The 16,453-nt window shown below is 51.9% G+C and overlaps 4 non-coding genes across 4 annotated transcripts; all 4 read right to left on the bottom strand.

Annotated features, from left to right (window-relative positions):
- Positions 1-1,698: 1,698 nt before the first annotated feature.
- On the bottom strand, positions 1,699-1,770 carry trnam-cau (transfer RNA methionine (anticodon CAU)). Its single transcript has one exon. It is a non-coding gene; the product is annotated as a tRNA-Met (tRNA).
- Positions 1,771-2,976: 1,206 nt separating this feature from the next.
- On the bottom strand, positions 2,977-3,048 carry trnam-cau (transfer RNA methionine (anticodon CAU)). Its single transcript has one exon. It is a non-coding gene; the product is annotated as a tRNA-Met (tRNA).
- An 11,372-nt stretch (positions 3,049-14,420) lies between these two features.
- On the bottom strand, positions 14,421-14,492 carry trnam-cau (transfer RNA methionine (anticodon CAU)). Its single transcript has one exon. It is a non-coding gene; the product is annotated as a tRNA-Met (tRNA).
- A 1,206-nt stretch (positions 14,493-15,698) lies between these two features.
- Positions 15,699-15,770, bottom strand: trnam-cau (transfer RNA methionine (anticodon CAU)). Its single transcript has one exon. It is a non-coding gene; the product is annotated as a tRNA-Met (tRNA).
- Between the last annotated feature and the right edge of the window lie 683 nt (positions 15,771-16,453).

Below are 16,453 nucleotides of genomic sequence, written 5' to 3'. Positions count from 1 at the left end.
GCTTGGTGCCAGATTTGAAGGCCTGATCTTGGAACACTGTCTTCCTCCGGCGGCCGAAGGCCCAACAGCCTGTATCCTGCAATATTTACAGGACATCCTCTCTCGTCAACACTAACATTGTCCTTAACCAATACTGCCACCCCAACTGCTACCATTCATGTACACCCGATATCCAGCTATATTTACGGCCCACGACTGCCCTTTGAGCCAGATCCAAGTTATTGCCACAGCATCATATTCCGATTTGCTTGCAGATCAGCAAAACTTATTTAGTAAAAGAAGAGGAAACAATAAGACTTTTAATATCAAGCTCATATTTTATGAGTGTGCTCTATCAGCCAAAGCTCCTCAAATTAATCGAAAGAGAATGATTTTGGAGATGCATCCTTGTCAAGGCTGGGATTAGTTGCAGGGCAAGTGTTGGCTGCAACCACATTAAAAGTTGTCTTTAGCAGAGGATGGTTTCGATCCATCGACCTCTGGGTTATGGGCCCCCCACGCTTCCGCTGCGCCACTCTGCTGCTGGTGTTGGAACTGATGAATTGCACCTCCTTGTGCTGGGACATGGCTGGCTGCGGTTGCGTGTGATTGACAGCTGCTCGAGTGAGCGGATTGGGCCGCGGGGTCACGTGGTGGATGGGCGTGATTAACCACTGCTCCAGTCATCACCAGAGGCAGTCCCTCGAAATCGAGGAAGACTTGCTTCCACTCTAAAAGTGAGTTCTCAGGTGGCTGTTCAGTCCAATACAGGAATTACAGTCTCTGTCACAGCTGGGGCAGACAGTGGTTAAAGGAAAGGGTGGGTGGGGAGTCTGGTTTGCCGCACGCTCCTTCCGCTGCCTGCGCTTGTTCTCGGCGGCGAGACTCGAGGTGCTCAGCGCCCTCCCGGATGCTCTTCCTCCACTTAGGGCGCTCTTTGGCAAGAGATTCCCAGGTGTCGGTGGGGATGTTGCACTTTATCAAGGAGGCTTTGAGGATGTCCTTCAAACGTTCCCTCTGCCCACCTGCGGCTCACTTGCCGTGTAGGATTCCGTGGGAGTCTTGTGTCGAGAATGCGGACAATGTGGCCCGCCCAATGGAGCTGGTCGAGTGTGGTCAGTGCTTCGATGCTGGGGATGTTGGCTTGATCGAGAGGGGATTTGCAGGATGTTGTGGTATTTCTCCAGCGATTTGAGGTGATTGCTGTATATGGTCCATGTCTCTGAGCCACCCAGGAGGCCGGATATCACTACAGCCCTGTATACCATGAGCTTGGTGCCAGATTTGAAGGCCTGATCTTGGAACACTGTCTTCCTCCGGCGGCCGAAGGCCCAACAGCCTGTATCCTGCAATATTTACAGGACATCCTCTCTCGTCAACACTAACATTGTCCTTAACCAATACTGCCACCCCAACTGCTACCATTCATGTACACCCGATATCCAGCTATATTTACGGCCCACGACTGCCCTTTGAGCCAGATCCAAGTTATTGCCACAGCATCATATTCCGATTTGCTTGCAGATCAGCAAAACTTATTTAGTAAAAGAAGAGGAAACAATAAGACTTTTAATATCAAGCTCATATTTTATGAGTGTGCTCTATCAGCCAAAGCTCCTCAAATTAATTGAAAGAGAATGATTTTGGAGATGCATCCTTGTCAAGGCTGGGATTAGTTGCAGGGCAAGTGTTGGCTGCAACCACATTAAAAGTTGTCTTTAGCAGAGGATGGTTTCGATCCATCGACCTCTGGGTTATGGGCCCAGCACGCTTCCGCTGCGCCACTCTGCTGCTGGTGTTGGAACTGATGAATTGCACCTCCTTGTGCTGGGACATGGCTGGCTGCGGTTGCGTGTGATTGACAGCTGCTCGAGTGAGCGGATTGGGCCGCGGGGTCACGTGGTGGATGGGCGTGATTAACCACTGCTCCAGTCATCACCAGAGGCAGTCCCTCGAAATCGAGGAAGACTTGCTTCCACTCTAAAAGTGAGTTCTCAGGTGGCTGTTCAGTCCAATACAGGAATTACAGTCTCTGTCACAGCTGGGGCAGACAGTGGTTAAAGGAAAGGGTGGGTGGGGAGTCTGGTTTGCCGCACGCTCCTTCCGCTGCCTGCGCTTGTTCTCGGCGGCGAGACTCGAGGTGCTCAGCGCCCTCCCGGATGCTCTTCCTCCACTTAGGGCGCTCTTTGGCAAGAGATTCCCAGGTGTCGGTGGGGATGTTGCACTTTATCAAGGAGGCTTTGAGGATGTCCTTCAAACGTTCCCTCTGCCCACCTGCGGCTCACTTGCCGTGTAGGATTCCGTGGGAGTCTTGTGTCGAGAATGCGGACAATGTGGCCCGCCCAATGGAGCTGGTCGAGTGTGGTCAGTGCTTCCATGCTGGGGATGTTGGCTTGATCGAGAGCACTGACGTTGAAGCGTCCATCCTCCCAGGGGATTTGCAGGATGTTGTGGTATTTCTCCAGCGATTTGAGGTGATTGCTGTATATGGTCCATGTCTCTGAGCCACCCAGGAGGCCGGATATCACTACAGCCCTGTATACCATGAGCTTGGTGCCAGATTTGAAGGCCTGATCTTGGAACACTGTCTTCCTCCGGCGGCCGAAGGCCCAACAGCCTGTATCCTGCAATATTTACAGGACATCCTCTCTCATCAACACTAACATTGTCCTTAACCAATACTGCCACCCCAACTGCTACCATTCATGTACACCCGATATCCAGCTATATTTACGGCCCACGCCTGCCCTTTGAGCCAGATCCAAGTTATTGCCACAGCATCATATTCCGATTTGCTTGCAGATCAGCAAAACTTATTTAGTAAAAGAAGAGGAAACAATAAGACTTTTAATATCAAGCTCATATTTTATGAGTGTGCTCTATCAGCCAAAGCTCCTCAAATTAATTGAAAGAGAATGATTTTGGAGATGCATCCTTGTCAAGGCTGGGATTAGTTGCAGGGCAAGTGTTGGCTGCAACCACATTAAAAGTTGTCTTTAGCAGAGGATGGTTTCGATCCATCGACCTCTGGGTTATGGGCCCAGCACGCTTCCGCTGCGCCACTCTGCTGCTGGTGTTGGAACTGATGAATTGCACCTCCTTGTGCTGGGACATGGCTGGCTGCGGTTGCGTGTGATTGACAGCTGCTCGAGTGAGCGGATTGGGCCGCGGGGTCACGTGGTGGATGGGCGTGATGAACCACTACTCCAGTCATCACCAGAGGCAGTCCCTCGAAATCGAGGAAGACTTGCTTCCACTCTAAAAGTGAGTTCTCAGGTGGCTGTTCAGTCCAATACAGGAATTACAGTCTCTGTCACAGCTGGGGCAGACAGTGGTTAAAGGAAAGGGTGGGTGGGGAGTCTGGTTTGCCGCACGCTCCTTCCGCTGCCTGCGCTTGTTCTCGGCGGCGAGACTCGAGGTGCTCAGCGCCCTCCCGGATGCTCTTCCTCCACTTAGGGCGCTCTTTGGCAAGAGATTCCCAGGTGTCGGTGGGGATGTTGCACTTTATCAAGGAGGCTTTGAGGATGTCCTTCAAACGTTCCCTCTGCCCACCTGCGGCTCACTTGCCGTGTAGGATTCCGTGGGAGTCTTGTGTCGAGAATGCGGACAATGTGGCCCGCCCAATGGAGCTGGTCGAGTGTGGTCAGTGCTTCGATGCTGGGGATGTTGGCTTGATCGAGAGCACTGACGTTGAAGCGTCTATCCTCCCAGGGGATTTGCAGGATGTTGTGGTATTTCTCCAGCGATTTGAGGTGATTGCTGTATATGGTCCATGTCTCTGAGCCACCCAGGAGGCCGGATATCACTACAGCCCTGTATACCATGAGCTTGGTGCCAGATTTGAAGGCCTGATCTTGGAACACTGTCTTCCTCCGGCGGCCGAAGGCCCAACAGCCTGTATCCTGCAATATTTACAGGACATCCTCTCTCGTCAACACTAACATTGTCCTTAACCAATACTGCCACCCCAACTGCTACCATTCATGTACACCCGATATCCAGCTATATTTACGGCCCACGACTGCCCTTTGAGCCAGATCCAAGTTATTGCCACAGCATCATATTCCGATTTGCTTGCAGATCAGCAAAACTTATTTAGTAAAAGAAGAGGAAACAATAAGACTTTTAATATCAAGCTCATATTTTATGAGTGTGCTCTATCAGCCAAAGCTCCTCAAATTAATTGAAAGAGAATGATTTTGGAGATGCATCCTTGTCAAGGCTGGGATTAGTTGCAGGGCAAGTGTTGGCTGCAACCACATTAAAAGTTGTCTTTAGCAGAGGATGGTTTCGATCCATCGACCTCTGGCTTATGGGCCCAGCACGCTTCCGCTGCGCCACTCTGCTGCTGGTGTTGGAACTGATGAATTGCACCTCCTTGTGCTGGGACATGGCTGGCTGCGGTTGCGTGTGATTGACAGCTGCTCTAGTGAGCGGATTGGGCCGCGGGGTCACGTGGTGGATGGGCGTGATTAACCACTGCTCCAGTCATCACCAGAGGCAGTCCCTCGAAATCGAGGAAGACTTGCTTCCACTCTAAAAGTGAGTTCTCAGGTGGCTGTTCAGTCCAATACAGGAATTACAGTCTCTGTCACAGCTGGGGCAGACAGTGGTTAAAGGAAAGGGTGGGTGGGGAGTCTGGTTTGCCGCACGCTCCTTCCGCTGCCTGCGCTTGTTCTCGGCGGCGAGACTCGAGGTGCTCAGCGCCCTCCCGGATGCTCTTCCTCCACTTAGGGCGCTCTTTGGCAAGAGATTCCCAGGTGTCGGTGGGGATGTTGCACTTTATCAAGGAGGCTTTGAGGATGTCCTTCAAACGTTCCCTCTGCCCACCTGCGGCTCACTTGCCGTGTAGGATTCCGTGGGAGTCTTGTGTCGAGAATGCGGACAATGTGGCCCGCCCAATGGAGCTGGTCGAGTGTGGTCAGTGCTTCGATGCTGGGGATGTTGGCTTGATCGAGAGGGGATTTGCAGGATGTTGTGGTATTTCTCCAGCGATTTGAGGTGATTGCTGTATATGGTCCATGTCTCTGAGCCACCCAGGAGGCCGGATATCACTACAGCCCTGTATACCATGAGCTTGGTGCCAGATTTGAAGGCCTGATCTTGGAACACTGTCTTCCTCCGGCGGCCGAAGGCCCAACAGCCTGTATCCTGCAATATTTACAGGACATCCTCTCTCGTCAACACTAACATTGTCCTTAACCAATACTGCCACCCCAACTGCTACCATTCATGTACACCCGATATCCAGCTATATTTACGGCCCACGACTGCCCTTTGAGCCAGATCCAAGTTATTGCCACAGCATCATATTCCGATTTGCTTGCAGATCAGCAAAACTTATTTAGTAAAAGAAGAGGAAACAATAAGACTTTTAATATCAAGCTCATATTTTATGAGTGTGCTCTATCAGCCAAAGCTCCTCAAATTAATCGAAAGAGAATGATTTTGGAGATGCATCCTTGTCAAGGCTGGGATTAGTTGCAGGGCAAGTGTTGGCTGCAACCACATTAAAAGTTGTCTTTAGCAGAGGATGGTTTCGATCCATCGACCTCTGGGTTATGGGCCCCCCACGCTTCCGCTGCGCCACTCTGCTGCTGGTGTTGGAACTGATGAATTGCACCTCCTTGTGCTGGGACATGGCTGGCTGCGGTTGCGTGTGATTGACAGCTGCTCTAGTGAGCGGATTGGGCCGCGGGGTCACGTGGTGGATGGGCGTGATTAACCACTGCTCCAGTCATCACCAGAGGCAGTCCCTCGAAATCGAGGAAGACTTGCTTCCACTCTAAAAGTGAGTTCTCAGGTGGCTGTTCAGTCCAATACAGGAATTACAGTCTCTGTCACAGCTGGGGCAGACAGTGGTTAAAGGAAAGGGTGGGTGGGGAGTCTGGTTTGCCGCACGCTCCTTCCGCTGCCTGCGCTTGTTCTCGGCGGCGAGACTCGAGGTGCTCAGCGCCCTCCCGGATGCTCTTCCTCCACTTAGGGCGCTCTTTGGCAAGAGATTCCCAGGTGTCGGTGGGGATGTTGCACTTTATCAAGGAGGCTTTGAGGATGTCCTTCAAACGTTCCCTCTGCCCACCTGCGGCTCACTTGCCGTGTAGGATTCCGTGGGAGTCTTGTGTCGAGAATGCGGACAATGTGGCCCGCCCAATGGAGCTGGTCGAGTGTGGTCAGTGCTTCCATGCTGGGGATGTTGGCTTGATCGAGAGCACTGACGTTGAAGCGTCCATCCTCCCAGGGGATTTGCAGGATGTTGTGGTATTTCTCCAGCGATTTGAGGTGATTGCTGTATATGGTCCATGTCTCTGAGCCACCCAGGAGGCCGGATATCACTACAGCCCTGTATACCATGAGCTTGGTGCCAGATTTGAAGGCCTGATCTTGGAACACTGTCTTCCTCCGGCGGCCGAAGGCCCAACAGCCTGTATCCTGCAATATTTACAGGACATCCTCTCTCATCAACACTAACATTGTCCTTAACCAATACTGCCACCCCAACTGCTACCATTCATGTACACCCGATATCCAGCTATATTTACGGCCCACGCCTGCCCTTTGAGCCAGATCCAAGTTATTGCCACAGCATCATATTCCGATTTGCTTGCAGATCAGCAAAACTTATTTAGTAAAAGAAGAGGAAACAATAAGACTTTTAATATCAAGCTCATATTTTATGAGTGTGCTCTATCAGCCAAAGCTCCTCAAATTAATTGAAAGAGAATGATTTTGGAGATGCATCCTTGTCAAGGCTGGGATTAGTTGCAGGGCAAGTGTTGGCTGCAACCACATTAAAAGTTGTCTTTAGCAGAGGATGGTTTCGATCCATCGACCTCTGGCTTATGGGCCCAGCACGCTTCCGCTGCGCCACTCTGCTGCTGGTGTTGGAACTGATGAATTACACCTCCTTGTGCTGGGACATGGCTGGCTGCGGTTGCGTGTGATTGACAGCTGCTCGAGTGAGCGGATTGGGCCGCGGGGTCACGTGGTGGATGGGCGTGATGAACCACTGCTCCAGTCATCACCAGAGGCAGTCCCTCGAAATCGAGGAAGACTTGCTTCCACTCTAAAAGTGAGTTCTCAGGTGGCTGTTCAGTCCAATACAGGAATTACAGTCTCTGTCACAGCTGGGGCAGACAGTGGTTAAAGGAAAGGGTGGGTGGGGAGTCTGGTTTGCCGCACGCTCCTTCCGCTGCCTGCGCTTGTTCTCGGCGGCGAGACTCGAGGTGCTCAGCGCCCTCCCGGATGCTCTTCCTCCACTTAGGGCGCTCTTTGGCAAGAGATTCCCAGGTGTCGGTGGGGATGTTGCACTTTATCAAGGAGGCTTTGAGGATGTCCTTCAAACGTTCCCTCTGCCCACCTGCGGCTCACTTGCCGTGTAGGATTCCGTGGGAGTCTTGTGTCGAGAATGCGGACAATGTGGCCCGCCCAATGGAGCTGGTCGAGTGTGGTCAGTGCTTCGATGCTGGGGATGTTGGCTTGATCGAGAGCACTGACGTTGAAGCGTCTATCCTCCCAGGGGATTTGCAGGATGTTGTGGTATTTCTCCAGCGATTTGAGGTGATTGCTGTATATGGTCCATGTCTCTGAGCCACCCAGGAGGCCGGATATCACTACAGCCCTGTATACCATGAGCTTGGTGCCAGATTTGAAGGCCTGATCTTGGAACACTGTCTTCCTCCGGCGGCCGAAGGCCCAACAGCCTGTATCCTGCAATATTTACAGGACATCCTCTCTCGTCAACACTAACATTGTCCTTAACCAATACTGCCACCCCAACTGCTACCATTCATGTACACCCGATATCCAGCTATATTTACGGCCCACGCCTGCCCTTTGAGCCAGATCCAAGTTATTGCCACAGCATCATAATCCGATTTGCTTGCAGATCAGCAAAACTTATTTAGTAAAAGAAGAGGAAACAATAAGACTTTTAATATCAAGCTCATATTTTATGAGTGTGCTCTATCAGCCAAAGCTCCTCAAATTAATTGAAAGAGAATGATTTTGGAGATGCATCCTTGTCAAGGCTGGGATTAGTTGCAGGGCAAGTGTTGGCTGCAACCACATTAAAAGTTGTCTTTAGCAGAGGATGGTTTCGATCCATCGACCTCTGGGTTATGGGCCCCCCACGCTTCCGCTGCGCCACTCTGCTGCTGGTGTTGGAACTGATGAATTGCACCTCCTTGTGCTGGGACATGGCTGGCTGCGGTTGCGTGTGATTGACAGCTGCTCGAGTGAGCGGATTGGGCCGCGGGGTCACGTGGTGGATGGGCGTGATTAACCACTGCTCCAGTCATCACCAGAGGCAGTCCCTCGAAATCGAGGAAGACTTGCTTCCACTCTAAAAGTGAGTTCTCAGGTGGCTGTTCAGTCCAATACAGGAATTACAGTCTCTGTCACAGCTGGGGCAGACAGTGGTTAAAGGAAAGGGTGGGTGGGGAGTCTGGTTTGCCGCACGCTCCTTCCGCTGCCTGCGCTTGTTCTCGGCGGCGAGACTCGAGGTGCTCAGCGCCCTCCCGGATGCTCTTCCTCCACTTAGGGCGCTCTTTGGCAAGAGATTCCCAGGTGTCGGTGGGGATGTTGCACTTTATCAAGGAGGCTTTGAGGATGTCCTTCAAACGTTCCCTCTGCCCACCTGCGGCTCACTTGCCGTGTAGGATTCCGTGGGAGTCTTGTGTCGAGAATGCGGACAATGTGGCCCGCCCAATGGAGCTGGTCGAGTGTGGTCAGTGCTTCGATGCTGGGGATGTTGGCTTGATCGAGAGCACTGACGTTGAAGCGTCTATCCTCCCAGGGGATTTGCAGGATGTTGTGGTATTTCTCCAGCGATTTGAGGTGATTGCTGTATATGGTCCATGTCTCTGAGCCACCCAGGAGGCCGGATATCACTACAGCCCTGTATACCATGAGCTTGGTGCCAGATTTGAAGGCCTGATCTTGGAACACTGTCTTCCTCCGGCGGCCGAAGGCCCAACAGCCTGTATCCTGCAATATTTACAGGACATCCTCTCTCGTCAACACTAACATTGTCCTTAACCAATACTGCCACCCCAACTGCTACCATTCATGTACACCCGATATCCAGCTATATTTACGGCCCACGACTGCCCTTTGAGCCAGATCCAAGTTATTGCCACAGCATCATATTCCGATTTGCTTGCAGATCAGCAAAACTTATTTAGTAAAAGAAGAGGAAACAATAAGACTTTTAATATCAAGCTCATATTTTATGAGTGTGCTCTATCAGCCAAAGCTCCTCAAATTAATTGAAAGAGAATGATTTTGGAGATGCATCCTTGTCAAGGCTGGGATTAGTTGCAGGGCAAGTGTTGGCTGCAACCACATTAAAAGTTGTCTTTAGCAGAGGATGGTTTCGATCCATCGACCTCTGGCTTATGGGCCCAGCACGCTTCCGCTGCGCCACTCTGCTGCTGGTGTTGGAACTGATGAATTGCACCTCCTTGTGCTGGGACATGGCTGGCTGCGGTTGCGTGTGATTGACAGCTGCTCTAGTGAGCGGATTGGGCCGCGGGGTCACGTGGTGGATGGGCGTGATTAACCACTGCTCCAGTCATCACCAGAGGCAGTCCCTCGAAATCGAGGAAGACTTGCTTCCACTCTAAAAGTGAGTTCTCAGGTGGCTGTTCAGTCCAATACAGGAATTACAGTCTCTGTCACAGCTGGGGCAGACAGTGGTTAAAGGAAAGGGTGGGTGGGGAGTCTGGTTTGCCGCACGCTCCTTCCGCTGCCTGCGCTTGTTCTCGGCGGCGAGACTCGAGGTGCTCAGCGCCCTCCCGGATGCTCTTCCTCCACTTAGGGCGCTCTTTGGCAAGAGATTCCCAGGTGTCGGTGGGGATGTTGCACTTTATCAAGGAGGCTTTGAGGATGTCCTTCAAACGTTCCCTCTGCCCACCTGCGGCTCACTTGCCGTGTAGGATTCCGTGGGAGTCTTGTGTCGAGAATGCGGACAATGTGGCCCGCCCAATGGAGCTGGTCGAGTGTGGTCAGTGCTTCGATGCTGGGGATGTTGGCTTGATCGAGAGGGGATTTGCAGGATGTTGTGGTATTTCTCCAGCGATTTGAGGTGATTGCTGTATATGGTCCATGTCTCTGAGCCACCCAGGAGGCCGGATATCACTACAGCCCTGTATACCATGAGCTTGGTGCCAGATTTGAAGGCCTGATCTTGGAACACTGTCTTCCTCCGGCGGCCGAAGGCCCAACAGCCTGTATCCTGCAATATTTACAGGACATCCTCTCTCGTCAACACTAACATTGTCCTTAACCAATACTGCCACCCCAACTGCTACCATTCATGTACACCCGATATCCAGCTATATTTACGGCCCACGACTGCCCTTTGAGCCAGATCCAAGTTATTGCCACAGCATCATATTCCGATTTGCTTGCAGATCAGCAAAACTTATTTAGTAAAAGAAGAGGAAACAATAAGACTTTTAATATCAAGCTCATATTTTATGAGTGTGCTCTATCAGCCAAAGCTCCTCAAATTAATCGAAAGAGAATGATTTTGGAGATGCATCCTTGTCAAGGCTGGGATTAGTTGCAGGGCAAGTGTTGGCTGCAACCACATTAAAAGTTGTCTTTAGCAGAGGATGGTTTCGATCCATCGACCTCTGGGTTATGGGCCCCCCACGCTTCCGCTGCGCCACTCTGCTGCTGGTGTTGGAACTGATGAATTGCACCTCCTTGTGCTGGGACATGGCTGGCTGCGGTTGCGTGTGATTGACAGCTGCTCTAGTGAGCGGATTGGGCCGCGGGGTCACGTGGTGGATGGGCGTGATTAACCACTGCTCCAGTCATCACCAGAGGCAGTCCCTCGAAATCGAGGAAGACTTGCTTCCACTCTAAAAGTGAGTTCTCAGGTGGCTGTTCAGTCCAATACAGGAATTACAGTCTCTGTCACAGCTGGGGCAGACAGTGGTTAAAGGAAAGGGTGGGTGGGGAGTCTGGTTTGCCGCACGCTCCTTCCGCTGCCTGCGCTTGTTCTCGGCGGCGAGACTCGAGGTGCTCAGCGCCCTCCCGGATGCTCTTCCTCCACTTAGGGCGCTCTTTGGCAAGAGATTCCCAGGTGTCGGTGGGGATGTTGCACTTTATCAAGGAGGCTTTGAGGATGTCCTTCAAACGTTCCCTCTGCCCACCTGCGGCTCACTTGCCGTGTAGGATTCCGTGGGAGTCTTGTGTCGAGAATGCGGACAATGTGGCCCGCCCAATGGAGCTGGTCGAGTGTGGTCAGTGCTTCCATGCTGGGGATGTTGGCTTGATCGAGAGCACTGACGTTGAAGCGTCCATCCTCCCAGGGGATTTGCAGGATGTTGTGGTATTTCTCCAGCGATTTGAGGTGATTGCTGTATATGGTCCATGTCTCTGAGCCACCCAGGAGGCCGGATATCACTACAGCCCTGTATACCATGAGCTTGGTGCCAGATTTGAAGGCCTGATCTTGGAACACTGTCTTCCTCCGGCGGCCGAAGGCCCAACAGCCTGTATCCTGCAATATTTACAGGACATCCTCTCTCATCAACACTAACATTGTCCTTAACCAATACTGCCACCCCAACTGCTACCATTCATGTACACCCGATATCCAGCTATATTTACGGCCCACGCCTGCCCTTTGAGCCAGATCCAAGTTATTGCCACAGCATCATATTCCGATTTGCTTGCAGATCAGCAAAACTTATTTAGTAAAAGAAGAGGAAACAATAAGACTTTTAATATCAAGCTCATATTTTATGAGTGTGCTCTATCAGCCAAAGCTCCTCAAATTAATTGAAAGAGAATGATTTTGGAGATGCATCCTTGTCAAGGCTGGGATTAGTTGCAGGGCAAGTGTTGGCTGCAACCACATTAAAAGTTGTCTTTAGCAGAGGATGGTTTCGATCCATCGACCTCTGGCTTATGGGCCCAGCACGCTTCCGCTGCGCCACTCTGCTGCTGGTGTTGGAACTGATGAATTACACCTCCTTGTGCTGGGACATGGCTGGCTGCGGTTGCGTGTGATTGACAGCTGCTCGAGTGAGCGGATTGGGCCGCGGGGTCACGTGGTGGATGGGCGTGATGAACCACTGCTCCAGTCATCACCAGAGGCAGTCCCTCGAAATCGAGGAAGACTTGCTTCCACTCTAAAAGTGAGTTCTCAGGTGGCTGTTCAGTCCAATACAGGAATTACAGTCTCTGTCACAGCTGGGGCAGACAGTGGTTAAAGGAAAGGGTGGGTGGGGAGTCTGGTTTGCCGCACGCTCCTTCCGCTGCCTGCGCTTGTTCTCGGCGGCGAGACTCGAGGTGCTCAGCGCCCTCCCGGATGCTCTTCCTCCACTTAGGGCGCTCTTTGGCAAGAGATTCCCAGGTGTCGGTGGGGATGTTGCACTTTATCAAGGAGGCTTTGAGGATGTCCTTCAAACGTTCCCTCTGCCCACCTGCGGCTCACTTGCCGTGTAGGATTCCGTGGGAGTCTTGTGTCGAGAATGCGGACAATGTGGCCCGCCCAATGGAGCTGGTCGAGTGTGGTCAGTGCTTCGATGCTGGGGATGTTGGCTTGATCGAGAGCACTGACGTTGAAGCGTCTATCCTCCCAGGGGATTTGCAGGATGTTGTGGTATTTCTCCAGCGATTTGAGGTGATTGCTGTATATGGTCCATGTCTCTGAGCCACCCAGGAGGCCGGATATCACTACAGCCCTGTATACCATGAGCTTGGTGCCAGATTTGAAGGCCTGATCTTGGAACACTGTCTTCCTCCGGCGGCCGAAGGCCCAACAGCCTGTATCCTGCAATATTTACAGGACATCCTCTCTCGTCAACACTAACATTGTCCTTAACCAATACTGCCACCCCAACTGCTACCATTCATGTACACCCGATATCCAGCTATATTTACGGCCCACGCCTGCCCTTTGAGCCAGATCCAAGTTATTGCCACAGCATCATAATCCGATTTGCTTGCAGATCAGCAAAACTTATTTAGTAAAAGAAGAGGAAACAATAAGACTTTTAATATCAAGCTCATATTTTATGAGTGTGCTCTATCAGCCAAAGCTCCTCAAATTAATTGAAAGAGAATGATTTTGGAGATGCATCCTTGTCAAGGCTGGGATTAGTTGCAGGGCAAGTGTTGGCTGCAACCACATTAAAAGTTGTCTTTAGCAGAGGATGGTTTCGATCCATCGACCTCTGGGTTATGGGCCCCCCACGCTTCCGCTGCGCCACTCTGCTGCTGGTGTTGGAACTGATGAATTGCACCTCCTTGTGCTGGGACATGGCTGGCTGCGGTTGCGTGTGATTGACAGCTGCTCGAGTGAGCGGATTGGGCCGCGGGGTCACGTGGTGGATGGGCGTGATTAACCACTGCTCCAGTCATCACCAGAGGCAGTCCCTCGAAATCGAGGAAGACTTGCTTCCACTCTAAAAGTGAGTTCTCAGGTGGCTGTTCAGTCCAATACAGGAATTACAGTCTCTGTCACAGCTGGGGCAGACAGTGGTTAAAGGAAAGGGTGGGTGGGGAGTCTGGTTTGCCGCACGCTCCTTCCGCTGCCTGCGCTTGTTCTCGGCGGCGAGACTCGAGGTGCTCAGCGCCCTCCCGGATGCTCTTCCTCCACTTAGGGCGCTCTTTGGCAAGAGATTCCCAGGTGTCGGTGGGGATGTTGCACTTTATCAAGGAGGCTTTGAGGATGTCCTTCAAACGTTCCCTCTGCCCACCTGCGGCTCACTTGCCGTGTAGGATTCCGTGGGAGTCTTGTGTCGAGAATGCGGACAATGTGGCCCGCCCAATGGAGCTGGTCGAGTGTGGTCAGTGCTTCCATGCTGGGGATGTTGGCTTGATCGAGAGCACTGACGTTGAAGCGTCCATCCTCCCAGGGGATTTGCAGGATGTTGTGGTATTTCTCCAGCGATTTGAGGTGATTGCTGTATATGGTCCATGTCTCTGAGCCACCCAGGAGGCCGGATATCACTACAGCCCTGTATACCATGAGCTTGGTGCCAGATTTGAAGGCCTGATCTTGGAACACTGTCTTCCTCCGGCGGCCGAAGGCCCAACAGCCTGTATCCTGCAATATTTACAGGACATCCTCTCTCATCAACACTAACATTGTCCTTAACCAATACTGCCACCCCAACTGCTACCATTCATGTACACCCGATATCCAGCTATATTTACGGCCCACGCCTGCCCTTTGAGCCAGATCCAAGTTATTGCCACAGCATCATATTCCGATTTGCTTGCAGATCAGCAAAACTTATTTAGTAAAAGAAGAGGAAACAATAAGACTTTTAATATCAAGCTCATATTTTATGAGTGTGCTCTATCAGCCAAAGCTCCTCAAATTAATTGAAAGAGAATGATTTTGGAGATGCATCCTTGTCAAGGCTGGGATTAGTTGCAGGGCAAGTGTTGGCTGCAACCACATTAAAAGTTGTCTTTAGCAGAGGATGGTTTCGATCCATCGACCTCTGGGTTATGGGCCCAGCACGCTTCCGCTGCGCCACTCTGCTGCTGGTGTTGGAACTGATGAATTACACCTCCTTGTGCTGGGACATGGCTGGCTGCGGTTGCGTGTGATTGACAGCTGCTCGAGTGAGCGGATTGGGCCGCGGGGTCACGTGGTGGATGGGCGTGATGAACCACTGCTCCAGTCATCACCAGAGGCAGTCCCTCGAAATCGAGGAAGACTTGCTTCCACTCTAAAAGTGAGTTCTCAGGTGGCTGTTCAGTCCAATACAGGAATTACAGTCTCTGTCACAGCTGGGGCAGACAGTGGTTAAAGGAAAGGGTGGGTGGGGAGTCTGGTTTGCCGCACGCTCCTTCCGCTGCCTGCGCTTGTTCTCGGCGGCGAGACTCGAGGTGCTCAGCGCCCTCCCGGATGCTCTTCCTCCACTTAGGGCGCTCTTTGGCAAGAGATTCCCAGGTGTCGGTGGGGATGTTGCACTTTATCAAGGAGGCTTTGAGGATGTCCTTCAAACGTTCCCTCTGCCCACCTGCGGCTCACTTGCCGTGTAGGATTCCGTGGGAGTCTTGTGTCGAGAATGCGGACAATGTGGCCCGCCCAATGGAGCTGGTCGAGTGTGGTCAGTGCTTCGATGCTGGGGATGTTGGCTTGATCGAGAGCACTGACGTTGAAGCGTCTATCCTCCCAGGGGATTTGCAGGATGTTGTGGTATTTCTCCAGCGATTTGAGGTGATTGCTGTATATGGTCCATGTCTCTGAGCCACCCAGGAGGCCGGATATCACTACAGCCCTGTATACCATGAGCTTGGTGCCAGATTTGAAGGCCTGATCTTGGAACACTGTCTTCCTCCGGCGGCCGAAGGCCCAACAGCCTGTATCCTGCAATATTTACAGGACATCCTCTCTCGTCAACACTAACATTGTCCTTAACCAATACTGCCACCCCAACTGCTACCATTCATGTACACCCGATATCCAGCTATATTTACGGCCCACGCCTGCCCTTTGAGCCAGATCCAAGTTATTGCCACAGCATCATAATCCGATTTGCTTGCAGATCAGCAAAACTTATTTAGTAAAAGAAGAGGAAACAATAAGACTTTTAATATCAAGCTCATATTTTATGAGTGTGCTCTATCAGCCAAAGCTCCTCAAATTAATTGAAAGAGAATGATTTTGGAGATGCATCCTTGTCAAGGCTGGGATTAGTTGCAGGGCAAGTGTTGGCTGCAACCACATTAAAAGTTGTCTTTAGCAGAGGATGGTTTCGATCCATCGACCTCTGGGTTATGGGCCCAGCACGCTTCCGCTGCGCCACTCTGCTGCTGGTGTTGGAACTGATGAATTGCACCTCCTTGTGCTGGGACATGGCTGGTTGCGGTTGCGTGTGATTGACAGCTGCTCTAGTGAGCGGATTGGGCCGCGGGGTCACGTGGTGGATGGGCGTGATTAACCACTGCTCCAGTCATCACCAGAGGCAGTCCCTCGAAATCGAGGAAGACTTGCTTCCACTCTAAAAGTGAGTTCTCAGGTGGCTGTTCAGTCCAATACAGGAATTACAGTCTCTGTCACAGCTGGGGCAGACAGTGGTTAAAGGAAAGGGTGGGTGGGGAGTCTGGTTTGCCGCACGCTCCTTCCGCTGCCTGCGCTTGTTCTCGGCGGCGAGACTCGAGGTGCTCAGCGCCCTCCCGGATGCTCTTCCTCCACTTAGGGCGCTCTTTGGCAAGAGATTCCCAGGTGTCGGTGGGGATGTTGCACTTTATCAAGGAGGCTTTGAGGATGTCCTTCAAACGTTCCCTCTGCCCACCTGCGGCTCACTTGCCGTGTAGGATTCCGTGGGAGTCTTGTGTCGAGAATGCGGACAATGTGGCCCGCCCAATGGAGCTGGTCGAGTGTGGTCAGTGCTTCGATGCTGGGGATGTTGGCTTGATCGAGAGCACTGACGTTGAAGCGTCCATCCTCCCAGGGGATTTGCAGGATGTTGTGGTATTTCTCCAGCGATTTGAG

This window comes from Pristiophorus japonicus, unplaced genomic scaffold (assembly GCF_044704955.1).
Source record: "Pristiophorus japonicus isolate sPriJap1 unplaced genomic scaffold, sPriJap1.hap1 HAP1_SCAFFOLD_539, whole genome shotgun sequence".
In the NCBI taxonomy this organism is placed as follows: Eukaryota; Metazoa; Chordata; class Chondrichthyes; family Pristiophoridae; genus Pristiophorus; species Pristiophorus japonicus.
This window is presented reverse-complemented; position numbering and strand designations above follow the sequence as displayed.